This window comes from Monodelphis domestica, chromosome 5, assembly GCF_027887165.1.
Source record: "Monodelphis domestica isolate mMonDom1 chromosome 5, mMonDom1.pri, whole genome shotgun sequence".
Taxonomy (NCBI): Eukaryota; Metazoa; Chordata; class Mammalia; order Didelphimorphia; family Didelphidae; genus Monodelphis; species Monodelphis domestica.
In genome coordinates this window covers 226,152,451-226,168,174 of record NC_077231.1, presented here as the reverse complement: position 1 = coordinate 226,168,174, position 15,724 = coordinate 226,152,451, and the positions used below count along the sequence as shown (strand labels likewise).

The following is a 15,724-nucleotide window of genomic DNA, read 5'->3' as shown; positions in this document are numbered from 1 at the left end:
AGGGGGCACCTGGATTTGAACCAGGGACCTCTTGATCTGCAGTCAAATGCTCTACCCCTGAGCTATACCCCCTGGCCTGCAAGGATACCCTTAATGAGCACCTTTCCAAGCTGCCACCACACCCTGAGCACCTGCCTTCCAGAGCCACTGCCAGTGGTTTGGAGAAGCCACCCAGAGCCCAGCTGCCAGCCCTGACCCTGGGCACAAGAGCCATGTCCAGAGGCCCTTTCTGAGGGTGCCCCACACCCACCAAGCCTTCCATGGGCACCTTGGGCCTCACCTACTCCTACAGAGGCCCCAGTCTTATGGGGCAACATCTTGTCCTCACTCTCCACCCACCATGGCAATCCTGAAGAAGACAGGAGCCAATCATACCCCAGGTCACTCCAGATGAAGCTGACAGTGCTTTGGGCTTTTAGGCTCCATATGGCCAGAGGCATGGAAGGCCACCCCACAGCAGAAGCTGAAAGTCCTTTAAGTCTTCCAAAGATGTTGGATAAGATTCTGGGACACCTAGATAGGGATGGGGACAACTACAAGCCCTCTCTCTCTCTTTTTTTAAAGTGACTTTATTTATTTTTTAATTTAGTTTAGTGATTAGACCTTTGTCAGAGGTTTTTGTTGTGAAGATTGTTTCCCAGTTTGCTATTTCCCTTCTGATTTTGGTTACATTGGTTTTGCTTGTACAAACCCTTTTTAATTTGATGTAGTCATAATTATTTATTTTATATTTCATGACTCTTTCTAAGTCATGCTTGGTTTTAAAATCTTTCCCTTCCCAAAGGTCTAACAGATATACTATTCTGTGTTCACCTAATTTACTTATAGTTTCCTTCTTTATGTTCAAGTCATTCACCCATTCTGACTTTATCTTGGTGTAGGGTGTGAGATGTTGATCTAAACCTAATCTCTCCCACACTGTCTTCCAATTTTCCCAGCAATTTTTATCAAATAGTGGATTTTTGTCCCAAAAGCTGGGATCTTTGGGTTGTCATAGACTGTCTTGCAGAAGTCACTTACCCCAAGTCTATTCCACTGATCCTCCTTTCTGTCTCTTAGCCAGCACCAAATTGTTTTGATGAACACTGCTTTAGAATGCAGATGGAGATCTGATACTGCAAGGTCACCTTCCTTTCTATTTTTTTCATTATTTCCCTGGATATCCTTGATCTTTCGTTCTTCCAAATGAACTTTGTTATGTTTTTTTCTAATTCAGTAAAAAAGCTTTTTGGATGTTTGATGGGTATGGCACTAAATAAATAGATAAGTTTGGGTAGGATGGTCATTTTTATTATGTTAGCTCATCCTACCCATGAGCAGTTAATGTTTTTCCAATTGCTCAGATCTAGTTTTAGTTGTGTGACAAGTGTTTTGTAACTGTATTCATATCATTCCTGTGTTTGTCTCGACAGATAGATTCCTAGTATTTTATATTGTCTAAGGTGATTTTGAATGGAATTTCTCTTTCTAGTTCCTGATGCTGAGATGTGCTGGAGATAAATAGAAATGCTGATGATTTATGTGGGTTTATTTTGTATCCTGCAACTTTGCTAAAGTTGTTGATTATTTCCACTAGCTTTTTAGTTGATTATCTAGGATTCTTTAAGTAGACCATCTTATCATCCACAAAGAGTGATAGCTTGGTCTCTTCATTGCCAATTTTAAAACCTTCAATTTCTTCTTCTTCTCTAATCGCTACTGCTAGTGTTTCTAGTACAATGTCAAATAATAGAGGTGATAATGGGCATTCTTGTTTCATTCCTGATCTTACTGGGAATACATCTAGTTTATCCCTATTACAGATGATGTTGGCTGATGGTTTTACATAGATACTGTTTATTATTTTTAGGAAAGACCTTTCTATTCCTATACTTTCTAGTGTTTTCAAAAGGAAAGAAAGGTTTATCAAAGGCTTTTTCTGCATCTATTGAGATAATCATGTGATTTTTTGTCAGTTTGCTTGTTAATATGGTCAATTATGTGGATGGTTTTCCTGATATTGAACTATCCTTGCACCCCTGGTATGAATCCTACCTGGTCATAGTGAATAACCCTCCTGATCACTTTCTGGAGTCTTTTTGCTAGTATTCTATTTAAGATTTTTGCATCTATGTTCATTAAGGAGATTGGTCTGTAGTTTTCTTTCTCCATTTTTCACCTGCCTGGCTTTGGAATCAGTATCATATTTGTGTCAAAATGGGAATTTGGTAGAACTCCCTCCTTGCTTATTATGTCAAATAGTTTGTATAGTACTGGGATTAGCTGTTCTTTGAATGTTTGAAAGAATTCACTGGTGAATCCATCAGGCCCTGGGGATTTTTTCTTAGGGAGTTCTTTGATGGCTTGTTCAATTTCTTTTTCTGATATGGGATTATTTAAGAATTATATTTCTTCTTCTGTTAGTCTAGGCAATTTATATTTTTGTAAATATTCATCCATATAACTTAGATTGGCATGTTTATTGCCATATAATTAGGCAAAAGATTTTTTAATGATTGCTTTAATTTCCTCTTCATTGGAGGTGAGTTCTCCCTTTCCATCGATGATACTGTTAATTTGGTTTTCCTCTTTCCCCTTTTTTATTAGATTGACCAGTACTTTGTCTATTTTGTTTGTTTTTTCAAAATACCAGCTTCTAGTCTTATTTATTAGTTCAATAGTTCTATCACTTTCAATTTTATTAATTTCTCTCTTAATTTTTAGGATCTCCAATTTGGTTTTCTTCTGGGTATTTTTAATTTGTTCACTTTCAAGGTTTTGGATTTGCATGTCCAAATCATTGACCTCTGCTCTCCCTAATTTGTTCATATTTGAACTCACAGATATAAATTTCCCCCTGAGTATTGCTTTGGCTGCATCCCATAGATTTTGAAAGAATGTCTCATCATTGTTATTTTCTTCAATGAAATTATTGTTTATATGATTTGTTCTCTAACTAACTGATTTTGGAGAATCATATTGTTTAATTTACAATTAATTTTTGATTTGGCTCTCCATGTAATCTTGTTGATCATTATTTGCCTTATGATCTGAAAAGGTTGCATTTATTATTTCTGCTTTTCTGCATTTGTATGCCATGTTTTTATGAGCTAGTATATGATTAATCTTTGTGAATTTACCAAGTGCTCCTGAAAAGAAGGTGTATTCCTTTTTGTCCCTATTTTTTTCCTCCATATATCTATGAACTCTAATTTTTTGTAAGATTTCATTCACCTCTTTTACCTCTTTCTTATTTAGTTTTTTATTTGATTTATCTAAATTTGATAGTGGTAGGCTCAGGTCTCCCACTAGCATAGTTTTACTATCTATTTCCTCCTTCAATTCTACTAGTTTTTCTATTAGAAATTTGGGTGCTATACCATTTGGTGCATATATGTTGATTAGTGATATTTCCTCCTTGTCTATACTCCTTTTTATCAGGATGTATTTACCTTCCCTATCCCTTTTAATCAGGTCTATATTTATTTTGGCTTTGTCAGATGTCATGATTGCAACTCCTGCCTTCTTTCTATCAGTTGAGGCCCAATACATCTTGCTCCACCCTTTAATTCTGACCTTGTGAGTATCTACTTGCCTCACGTGTGTTTCTTGTAGACAACATATAGTAAGGCTTTGGATTCTAATCCACTCTCCTATTCATCTACATTTTATGGGTGAGTTCATCCCATTCATGTTCAAAGTTATGATTATCACTTTTTAATTCCCTAGCATTTTGATATCCTCTCCTAGTTCTGTCCTTTCTTCTATCCTTTTAAACCAGTGGTTTACTTTTAATCGATTCCCCTAATCCCCTCCCTTGATATGCTTCCTTTTCTTGTCCCTCCCTTTTTGTTCCCTTCTTATTTTTTTTAGGGTCTTTTAAGTTCCCTTCCCCCTCTCCTTCCCTCCCTTTTTGTACTCCCTCACCCTTCCCCCTTAATTTTACCTTATCCCTTACCCTTTAGGATAAGATAGACTTCAAGATCCCAATGGATCTACATGCTCTTCCCTCTCAAAATTGATTTCACTGAGAGTAAGGTTTAAGTATTATATATTAGCACCCTCTTCCTCTACTTCTTATAAGAGTGTTCTTCTCCCCTTCTCATGAGTATCTTTGTGTGAAAAAGATTATTCTATTTATTTTATTTCTTCAAGTATCTCTTGGTACCATCATCAATCTCCCCCACCCCTTTTTTATTTGCATATCATTTTATAGCCTTTAATTCCCCAATTATTTCCTATGAGTGGTTCTTCTAATTACTATTATAATCAATACAGTTTTTGAGAGTTACAAATAACATTTCCCCATATATTAATATATATATATATATATGTATATATATATATATATATATATATATATATAAAATTTGATCTAACTGTAGCCCTTAAAGAAGCGAGTTTGAATAAAAAAAACCATTTTCTCCTTTTTCCTCTCTCTCATATTTACCTATTCATGTTTCTCTTGATCTTTGTGTTTGGATATCAAACTTTCCACTTAGGTCTTTTCCTTACAAATACTTGGAAATCTTCTATTTTGTTGAATGCCCATACTTTCCCCTGGAAGTATATAGTCAGTTTTGATGGATAGGTGATTCTTGGTTGAAGACTCAGTTCTCTTGCCTTTCTGAATATTGTGTTTCAGGCCTTGCTGTCCTTCAGTGTGGAAGCTGCCAGGTCTTGTGTGATCCTGATTGGTGCTCCTTGGTATTTGAATTTTCTCTTTTTGGCTTCTTGTAGGATTTTCTCCTTAGCTTGAAAGCTTTGAAATTTGGCAATTACATTCCTGGGAGTTGTCTTTTGGGGATTTAGTGTAGAGCAGCGGTTCTCAACCTGTGGGTCGCAACCCTGGTGGGGGTCGAACGACCAAAACACAGGAGTCCCCTAAAGTCATCGGAAAATACATATTTCCTATGGCTTTAGCTGCTGAGAAATTGCGTTACTTTACAGCAAGATCTCAGAAAGAATGGGAACCCTGCTGCCCGCATATTGTACTAATATTAGTTACCTATCAGCAGCCCTCCCACTATGAGGGGCGATGGATTTACCCTGTTGCCTGGAGACCGGACTCAAACAAAGTCCCAGAGAGAGTACCCCGGTGCTGGCTCCAGAGGGGTTAAGAACGAATCCTGGAGCAGATAACTCCTGGAGCAGATAATGGAGACAAGTAACCCCAGCAAAGTGAAGCCTCAGCTCGAGCTGGAGGGAGACTTCAGGAAGAAGAAGGCATACCCCCTCCCAAGGCAAGAGGTACCTCCTGCCCCAGTGCTCAAGCTGCCTCCTTCTGGATTAATATTTCTCAACATATAATTAAATATTGTTTTTGTGATTAATCACTATGTTTAAATTATGTTTGATTTGTAGCAATGAGAATACATAATACATATCAGGTATTTACATTCTGAATCATAACTGTAGCAAAATTACAGTTTTGAAGTAGCCACCAAAATAATTTTTTGGTTTGGGGTCACCACAACATGAGGAACTGTATTGCAGGGTCATGGTATTAGAAAGGTTGAGAACCACTGGTGTAGAGGGTGTTATATGAACTCTTTCAATGTCTATTTTGCCCCCTTGTTCTAGAACCTCAGGGCAGTTTTCTTGGATGATATCTTGTATTATGATGTCAAGATTTCTGTTTCTGGATTTTCGGATAGACCAATGATTCTCAGATTGTCTCTCCTTCCTCTGTTTTCCTTATCTGTCATCTTGTCAGTTAGATATTTTATTTTTTCGTCTAATTTCTCAGTCTTTTGACTTTGTGTTATTAATTCTTGCTGTTTTGCAAGGTCATTGTCTTCCAGTTGCCTAATTTTGGTCTCTAAAGGCTGGTTTTCATTTTCAATTTGTTCTATCATGCTTTTTGAGGCTTCCAGCTGTTTCTCCAATTTGGAGTTTTGAGTGTAATTGCTCTCATGGGTAGCTCCTTGGTGGTCTTAATCAGCTCCCAAGACCTAGAGCTGCCCCCTTGCTTGCTCCAGAGGTGCCCCTCACTCACTTTTTGATTCTGGTACACGCTGGCTCTAACTCTGGGTCTATAGGTTGGGGAGGGTAGATCAGCTCAAGTTTGGGTGGGAGCTTTTTCAGTCCCTTGTAATGTGGAAATGCCCAAATCCCACATAACTTCAATGCTTCGCCCTACTGTAGAGTCCCTTTGTTCTTATGAGAGTGGTTTTTTGGGGTCTTTTGAGGTCGTCTATATCAGTGGGTCTGAGGAAGGGAAGAGTCCCACATCTAGATTGCCACCATGCTTACCCATAAGTCTCCCCCAAAAACCAAGTCCTCTCCCTTGAGCACCAGCATGAGGCTCCAGCCTCCTCCTCATCCCCTAGCCTTCTTGGGTACAAGTTTGGTTCTTTTCCTGGTCGGGGGAATGTACTTAGTGGTCCACAGGGCTAGGCATCCTTGGCTGTCACAAGGCAGTCACCATCCATCCATGCCTAGGCTAGGCTCTATAGCTCCTGGGCCCTGAGCAGCCTGCAACTCCTACCAGAATTTCCAGGGCCAACTTTCTTGGTGCTCTGGAGCCAGGCCTTGCATCAACCAATGCTGCTGCATTCTCTGTCTCCTGGCGACCCTCAGGCCAGCTCCTCTTCACAAAGGGATTCACAGCTGGATTTTAACTATCCACCTCTGGACTCTCAGGCCAGCAGTCTGAGACTGAACCAGTAGAGAGGAAACCTCAGGGATGTAGTCTCAGGCCACAACTCTTTGGCTGGGCAGCCTCCAGGCCAGGCTAAAAAAGAGGATCTCTCCCCAGCTCTCACCTTGTTCTCTCTATCTGTCTGCTTTTTGACCCTTCCCAAATCCAGTCCTAAACTGGATACCAAGGACATCAAGCTGATGTTGCCAGAAGCACCCTAGTTAGCTGAAATGTCTCAGAGGCTAGATCAGGATGAAATCCAGTGCTTTTTGCCCATGCATCTGGGTGGAGTGTCCGTAGAAGGAGCAGATTCAATCTCCAGAGGTAGGGCAGCTGGCAGAGTTTGAAGACACAGGAGAAGCCAGGGAACCCTTGACTGAAGACATACTTAAAGACACAGGAGGAGCTTTATCAAGGTGGCAGAATAGAGGCATAGAAAGTTGGAACCTCTTTGGAATCCTCTCCAATCAACCTTAAAAGAATGCTTCAAAATAAACACTGGGGCAACAGAACCAACTAGGAGATGGAGTGAAAAAACTTTCTTGAAGAAAACACTTTGGAAGGTAGAGAGAGTGAGAGGAGAAGGCAGCTCACAGCAAGGTAGAACCAAGGATCACCATTGCAAGCCAACAAGAGCCCCCAACAATCCCAACTGTTAGAGTTTCTGAACCTGGGCCCATGCCAACCTGGAGACCCCAAGACCCTGCCTAAGCCAAGAGGAAAATACCCCTACTCCCATACTTTTGGAAGTGGCAAGTCCTAAAATAAACTCATGAGATCCCAAGCCCCAGCACAAGTGAGTCTGCAGTGTTTGTCTAATCAGTGTAAGCCCCAAGTGAGGGCTTGGAGCTTCTGCCCAAGTCCATGATGAAGACTTGAGCCCCCCCCAAATGGGTAGTATATGGCCAGGGGGGACATAGCCCCCCTGGCCATATACTACCTTGGAACAAATGAAATATGCAGAAATCTGAACTAGAGCTGAGGGTAGCACCAAGGAAAAGACATTACCTTCTACCCTGAGAATGTCGCCCACATTTAAGATAAAACTACAAGCCACAAAAAAGTCTAGGAAAATGAGCAAACATCAAAACATAAACACCTAAACACAGAAAATTATTATGAAGACAAATAACAAGGTGCAAACTCAGAAGGGAAGAGTGAGATTAAAAGCAATTGCATGCAATGTTTCAAAGAATAATGGGGATTGGTGTCAGTCTTTAGAACCATTCAGAAAGGATTTCAAATATCAAATAAAAGAGGTAGAGGAAAAATGAAAGAGATTCAAAAAGAAAATAGTATCTTAAAAAGCAAAATTGGCTATATGGAAAAAAGGTACATTGTCATCATATTATAAGAAACTATCAAAAGAAAATTTCCCTGATATTTTTGAACAAGAAGGTAAAATCAAAATGAAAAGAATCCACAAAAATCCCCAAATGACAACTCCCAGGAATGTTACAGCTGAAATCAATAGCTACAAGGCCAAGGAAAAGTACTGCATGCATCCAGAAAGAATTCAGATATCTTGGAATGACAGTCAGGATTACACAGGTCTTAGCAGCTTCCATATTGAAGGATCAGTAAACTTGGAATATGATATTCCAGAAGGCAAAAGGACCAGATTTACAACCCAGAATCACCTACCCATGAAACATACCTCCTAAAATATGTTTTAAGGGGGGGTTAATAAAATTGAAAGTAAAAAGCAATTGAAGTAATAAGACTAGGATTTGTTTTTTATAAAAAAACAAATAAAATAGATTATAGGTTAACTTGATTAAAAAAGAAATGAAAATAAAATTGCTAGTATAAAAAATGAAAAGGGTGAACTCATCACCTTTGAAGAGAAATTTAAAGGAATCATTAGGAGCTCTTTTGCCTAATTATATGCCAATCAATCTGACAACCTAAGTGAAATGAATGAATATTTACAAAAATATAAATTGCCCAGAGTATGAAAAGAGGATATAAAACACTTAAACATTTTAAAAGAAAACCACCTCCTCCAAAAAAAGTTATCACACTATATAAGAAGAGAAATTGGAAGCAAGTCAATGATTTATTAAAAGGATTCCTCAAGAAAGTTCCTTTAGTACAAAATGTGGCTCAGGTTATACTTTACTTACAATTTATTAAGTTACAAATAAACTACATAAAGTAGATTTGTGGTATAATAGATACCTGTGTTCTGGGGATGTGGGAATCAAAGGGGCAGTTCACTGGTAGGAGGAATCAATTAGAGAAGGCTTTGATCAATAAGCACCTGAAAAAGTGTTCTAAATCTCTTATAAGTAGAGAAATGCAAATCAAAACAACTCTGAGGTATCATCTCACATCTGGCAGATTGGCCAATATGATGGCAAAGCAAAGTAACAAATGCTGGAGGGGATATGGCAAAATTGAGATATTAATACATTGCTTTTGGAGTTGTGAATCCATCCAACCATTCTGGAAGGCAATTTGGAACTATGCCCAAAGGAAGCTAAAAGGCTGTCTTTTGATACAACATTACCACTGCTGGGTTTATACCCCACAAAGAGATAATGAGGGGGAAAGACTTGTACAAAAATATTTATAGCTATGTTCTTTGAGGTGGCAAAATTTTGGAAAAAAGAGGGGCGCCTTTCAATTGGGGAATGGCTCAATAAATTGTGGTATCTGTTGGTGATGGAACACTATTGTGCTGAAAGGAATAATGAACTGGATGAATTCCATGTGAACTGGAACGACCTCCAGGAAGTGATGCAGAATGAAAGGAAAAGAACCAAGAGAACATTATACACGGAGACTGATACACTGTGGCACAATTGAATGTAATGGACTTCTCTACCAGCAGCAATGCAAGGATCCAGGACAATTCTGAGGGACTTACAAGAAAGAACAGTATCCACATTCGGAGAAAGAACTGTGGGAGCAGAAACACAGAAGAAAAACAACTGCTTGATCAAAGAGGTCTATGGGATTGTAAACCTCAAATTTCCTTAGACTTATAAATGTTGGAAATTTCACCATTGGGATATTTCATACTTGGAAAATTTCTTACTGATAGTCTATTGGAATGGGAACCCCATTGGCATGGGAGGTTCCTTCTCTTCCCTTCTTAAGATTACTTTAGGGCAGAAACCCTTTGCTGAACAATGGAAAGGACTTTGACCTATGCTTAAGCATAGAACAGGAATTTCTTTGAGTCATGATTGATTTTAGAATTGATACAATGGAGATACTTGGAATAAATCTCCACCCTATTCAGTCCTAACAGGATTGAGTAAGGGCTGCAGCCTAGATCAAAATTTAATTATTCCAATCTCTACCCTACTCAGGTTAACAAGATTTAGAAAGGGCTGTAGCAAAGGAGCAAAGATTTAATCATTTGAAAACATGACCTTCAACAGACATGTGCAAAAGCCAGAAACCTCTGGGCAGTCCTGGGTTAAGCTAGAGCCTCCATTGGCACAGGGAAATTGATGAACAGTGATTGGTAGATGGGAGAACTGAGGGGAGGAACTTGGATGGTTTCCTTAAAGATAGGGGGTCTGAAGACTCCGAGGAGGGTTGAGTAGTTGGTCAGTGTGGTTCCTGTGGACTCTGAGAAGCTTGCTCTGAAGGAAGCTGAAGGTGGGGGCCTCTGAGACTGTTTCTCCATTTTGGTCACATGAGTAATAGGGACTGATCTCTTTTCTTTGCCCCAGCTATCTAAGGGCTTGGGCCTTTTGGCCCAGCCTAAACAGAAGGGGTATTTAAGCCCTATTCCCTTCTCTCTCTTTTTCTCTCTCTCTATCTCTAATTCCTTTCTTCCTCCTATTGTAATTAAACTCCAAAAAAGGCTGACGGCTGACTTGAGTTTTCATTTAGGAATTACATAGCTGAATTCCTTGGCGACCTTAAATTAATATATATCAGTCTTTTAAAGTGATTCCCTTGTAACAGGATATAATTGGGGATGTAGACTCTAAATGATCACCCCAATGCAAAAATCAATAATATGGAAATAGATCTTGATCAATGACACACGAAAAACTCAGTGAAATTATTCATTGGCTATGGGAGGGGAGTGGAAGGAGGGGAGGGAAAGAACATGAATCATGTAACCATGGAAAATTTTTTCTTTTTTTTTTAATTTTTAAACATTATTTTATTTGGTCGTTTTCATACATTATTCACTGGAAACAAAGATCATTTTCTTTTCCTCCCCTTCCCCCTCCCTCCCCCCTCGCCTTTCCCTCTCCCATAGCCGATGCATGATTCCACTGGTTATCACATGTGTTCTTGACTCGAACCCATTTCCCTGTTGTTGGAATTTGCATTATAGTGTTCATTTAGAGTCTCTCCTCAGTCTTATCTCCTCCAACCCTGTAGTCAAGCAGGTGCTTTTCATCGGTGTTTTTACTCCCACAGTTTATCCTCTGCTTGTGGGTAGTATTTTTTAGATCCCTGCAGATTGTTCAGGGACATTGCATTGATACTAATGGAGAAGTCCATCACCTTCGATTGTACCACAATGTATCAGTCTCTGTGTACAATGTTTTCCTGGTTCTGCTCCTTCCACTCTGCATCACTTCCTGGAGGTTGTTCCAGTCTCCATGGAATTCCTCCACTTTATTATTCCTTTTAGCACAATAGTATTCCATCACCAACATATACCACAATTTGTTCAGCCATTCCCCAATTGAAGGGCATCCCTTCATTTTCCAATTTTTGGCCACCACAAAGAGCGCAGCTATGAATATTTTTGTACAAGTCTTTTTGTCCATTATCTCTTTGGGGTACAAGCCCAACAGTGCTATGGCTGGATCAAAGGGCAGACATTCTTTTATCGTCCTTTGGGCATAGTTCCAAATTGCCCTCCAGAATGGTTGGATCAATTCACAACTCCACCAGCAATGAATTAATGTCCCCACTTTGCCACATCCCCTCCAGCATTCATTACTTTCCAAAGCTGTCATGTTAGCCAATCTGCTAGGTGTGAGGTGATACCTCAGAGTTGTTTTGATTTGCATCTCTCTGATTATAAGAGATGTAGAGCACTTTTTCATGTGCTTATTAATAGTTTTGATTTCTTTGGCTGAGAACTGCCTGTTCATGTCCCTTGCCCATTTGTCAATTGGAGAATGGCTTGATTTTTTGTACAATTGATTTAGTTCTTTATAAATTTGAGTAATTAAACCTTTGTTGTTTGTACAAAAACTTTTTAATTTGATGTAATCCAGATTATTTATTTTGCATTTTGTAACTCTTTCTAATTCTTGCTTGGTTTTGAAGTATTTCCCTTCCCAAAGGTCTGACATGTATACTATTCTGTGTTCGCCTAATTTTCTTATAGTTTCCTTCTTTATGTTCAAGTCATTCACCCATTTTGAATTTATCTTGGTGTAGGGTGTGAGGTGTTGATCTAAGCCTAATCTTTCCCACACTGTCCTCCAATTTTCCCAGCAGTTTTTATGAAATAGTGGATTTTTGTCCCAAAAGCTGGGATCTTTGGGTTTGTCATATACTGTCTTGCTGAGGTTGCTTGCCCCCAGTCTATTCCACTGATCCTCCTTTCTGTCTCTTAGCCAGTACCAAATTGTTTTGATGACCGCTGCTTTGTAATATAGTCTGAGATCTGGGACTGCAAGACCCCCTTCCTTTGTATTTTTTCATTATTTCCCTGGATATCCTTGATCTTTTGTTCTTCCAAATGAACTTTGTTATGGTTTTTTCTAAATCAGTAAAAAAAATTTTTGGAAGTTCCATGGGTATGGCACTAAATAGATAGATGAGTTTGGGTAGGATGTTCATTTTTATTATATTGGCTTGTCCTACCCATGAGCAGTTAATGTTTTTCCAATTGCTCAAGTCTAGTTTTAGTTGTGTGGAGAGTGTTTTGTAGTTGTGTTCATATAGTTCCAGTGTTTGTCTCAGGAGATAGATTCGTAGGTATTTTATTTTGTCTAAGGTGATTTTGAATGGGATTTCGCTTTCTAGTTTTTGCTGCTGAGCTGTGTTGGAAATATATAGAAATGCTGATGACTTATGTGGGTTTATTTTGTATCCTGCAACTTTGCTAAAGTTGTTGATTATTTCGATTAGCTTTTTGGTTGAATCTCTAGGATTCTTTAAGTAGACCATCATGTCATCTGCAAAGAGCGATAATTTGGTCTCCTCCTTGCCTATTTTAATGCCTTCAATTTCTTTTTCTTCTCTAATTGCTACTGCTAGTGTTTCTAATACAATGTCAAATAACAGAGGTGATAATGGGCATCCTTGTTTCACTCCTGATCTTAATGGGAATGGATTTAGTTTATCCCCATTGCAGATGATATTAGCTGATGGTTTTAGATATATACTGTTTATTATTTTTAGGAATGACCCTTCTATTCCTATGCTTTCTAGTGTTTTTAGTAGGAATGGGTGTTGTATTTTATCAAAGGCTTTTTCTGCATCTATTGAGATAATCATGTGGTTCTTGTTGGTTTGCTTGTTGATGTGTCAATTATGTGGATAGTTTTCCTAATGTTGAACCAGCCCTGCATCCCTGGTATAAATCCTACTTGATCATGGTGGATGACCCTTCTAATCACTTGCTGGGGTCTTTTTGCTAGTATCCGATTTAAGATTTTTGCATCTATATTCATTAAGGAGATTGGTCTATAATTTTCTTTCTCTGTTTTTGGCCTGCCTGGTTTTGGAATCAGTACCATGCTTGTGTCATAAAAGGAGTTTGGTAGAACTCCCTCTTTGCTTATTATGTCAAATAGTTTGTATAGTATTGGGATTAACTGTTCTCTGAATGTTTGATAGAATTCACTGGTGAATCCATCAGGCCCTGGGGATTTTTTCTTAGGAAGTTCTTTGATGGCCTGTTGGATTTCTTTTTCTGATATGGGATTATTTAAGAAAACTATTTCTTCTTCTGTTAGTCTAGGCAATTTATATTTTTGTAAATATTCATCCATATCACCTAGGTTGGTATATTTATTGCCATATAGTTGAGCAAAGTAGTTTTTAATGATTGCCTTAATTTCCTCTTCATTGGAGGTGAGATCCCCCTTTTCATCCTTGATGCTGTTAATTTGCCTTTCTTCTTTCCTTTTTTAAATTAGATTAACCAGTACTTTGTCTATTTTGTCTGTTTTTTCAAAGTACCAGCTTCTAGTCTTGTTTATTAGCTTAATAGTACTGTCACTTTCTATTTTATTAATATCTCCCTTAATTTTTAGGATCTCTAGTATGGTTTTCTTCTGGGGGTTTTTAATTTGTTCATTCTCAAGTTTTTTGATTTGCATTTCCAATTCCTTGGTCTCTGTCCTCCCTAATTTTTTAATATATGCACTCAGGGATATGAATTTTCCTCTAAGTACTGCCTTGGCTGCATCCCATAAGGTTTGAAAGGATGTTTCGCCATTGTCATTTTCTTCAATGAAATTGTTAATTGTTTCTATGATTTCTTCTCTAACTATCCAATTTTGGAGTATCATGTTATTTAATTTCCAATTAATTTTTGATTTGGGTCTCCATGTACCCTTGCTGATCAATATTCTAATTGCCTTGTGATCTGAAAAGGCTGCAGTTATTATTTCTGCTTTTCTGCATTTGAGTGCCATGTTTCTATGACCTAGTGTAGGATCTATTTTTGTGAATGTGCCATGTGGTGCTGAAAAGAAGGTGTATTCTTTTTTGTCCCTATTTATTTTTCTCCATATGTCTATTAACTCTAATTTTTCTAAGATTTCATTCACCTCTTTTACCTCTTTCTTGCTTATTTTTTGGTTTGATTTTTCTAAATTTGATAGTGGTTGGTTCAAGTGTCCCACTAATATGGTTTTACTGTCTATTTCCTCCTTCAATTCTCCTAGTTTTTCTATTAAAAATTTGGATGCTATACCATTTGGTGCATACATGTTGATTAGTGATACTTCCTCATTGTCTATACTCCCTTTTAGCAGAATATATTTACCTTCCCTATCCCTTTTGATCAGGTCTATATTTATTTTGGGTTTGTCAGATGTCATGATTGCAACTCCTGCCTTCTTTCTATCAGTTGAGGCCCAAAAGGTCTTACTCCAACCTTTAATTCTAACCTTGTGAGTGTCAATCCGTCTCATAGGTGTTTCTTGAAGACAACATATGGTAGGGTTTTGGGTCCTAATCCAATCTGCTATTTGTTTACCTTTTATGGGTGAGTTCATCCCATTCACGTTCAAAGTTATGATTGTCATTTGTGGATTCGCTGGCATTTTGATATCTTCCCCTAGTTCTGACCTTTCTTCTTTAGCTTTCTCCTTTTGAACCAGTGATTTACTTTAGGTCAGTCCCCCTAGTCCCCTCCCTTGAGATGCTTCCCTTTCTAGCCCCTCCCTTTTTATGCTCCCTTCCCCTCCCCCCTCTCCTTCCCTCCCTTTTTGTACTCCCTCCCCCCCTCCTTAATTTTCCTTTCTTTCTTGCCCTAATGGATAAGATAGAATTCAGGATCCCACTGGATCTAGATGTTCTTCCCTCTCAGATTTGATTCCACTGAGAGTAAGGTTTAAGTAATTCCACTTCACACTCTCTTCCTCTCCTTCTCATATGAGAATTCTTCCCCTCCCCTTCCCATGTGTATCTTTATATGGGAAAGATTATTCTATTGATTCCCCCCCTATTTCTTGAAGTTAATCTTAGTATTATCGACGGTTTCCCCCTCCCTTTTCCTTTCTTTCCCCCCACTTTCCCCAAATCTTCTTAATGCCCCAATCTTTCCCTATGCATGTTTCTTCTAACTACTCTTATGATGCTACAATTTATTAGAGTTACACAAAACATTTTCCCCACATATTAATATATATAATTTGATGTAAATGTAGTCCTTATAGAAGAGAGTTTGACTTAAAGAAAAAGATAAAATTTATCTCCTTTTCCCTTTCTTTCATATTTACCTTTTCACGTTTCTCTTGCTTTCTGTGCTTGGATATCGAACTTTCCACAGAGCTCTGGTCTTTTCTTAGCAAATGCTTGGAAATCTTCTATTTTGTTGAATGCCCATGCTTTCCCCTGGAAGTATATAGTCAGTTTTGCTGGGTAGTTGATTCTTGGTTGGAGACCCAGCTCTCTTGCCTTTCTAAATATTGTGTTCCATGCTTTGTG

The 15,724-nt window shown here is 38.4% G+C and overlaps 1 non-coding gene across 1 annotated transcript; it reads right to left on the bottom strand.

Moving 5' to 3' along the window:
• TRNAC-GCA (transfer RNA cysteine (anticodon GCA)) lies at positions 1-72 on the bottom strand. Its single transcript has one exon. It is a non-coding gene; the product is annotated as a tRNA-Cys (tRNA).
• Between the last annotated feature and the right edge of the window lie 15,652 nt (positions 73-15,724).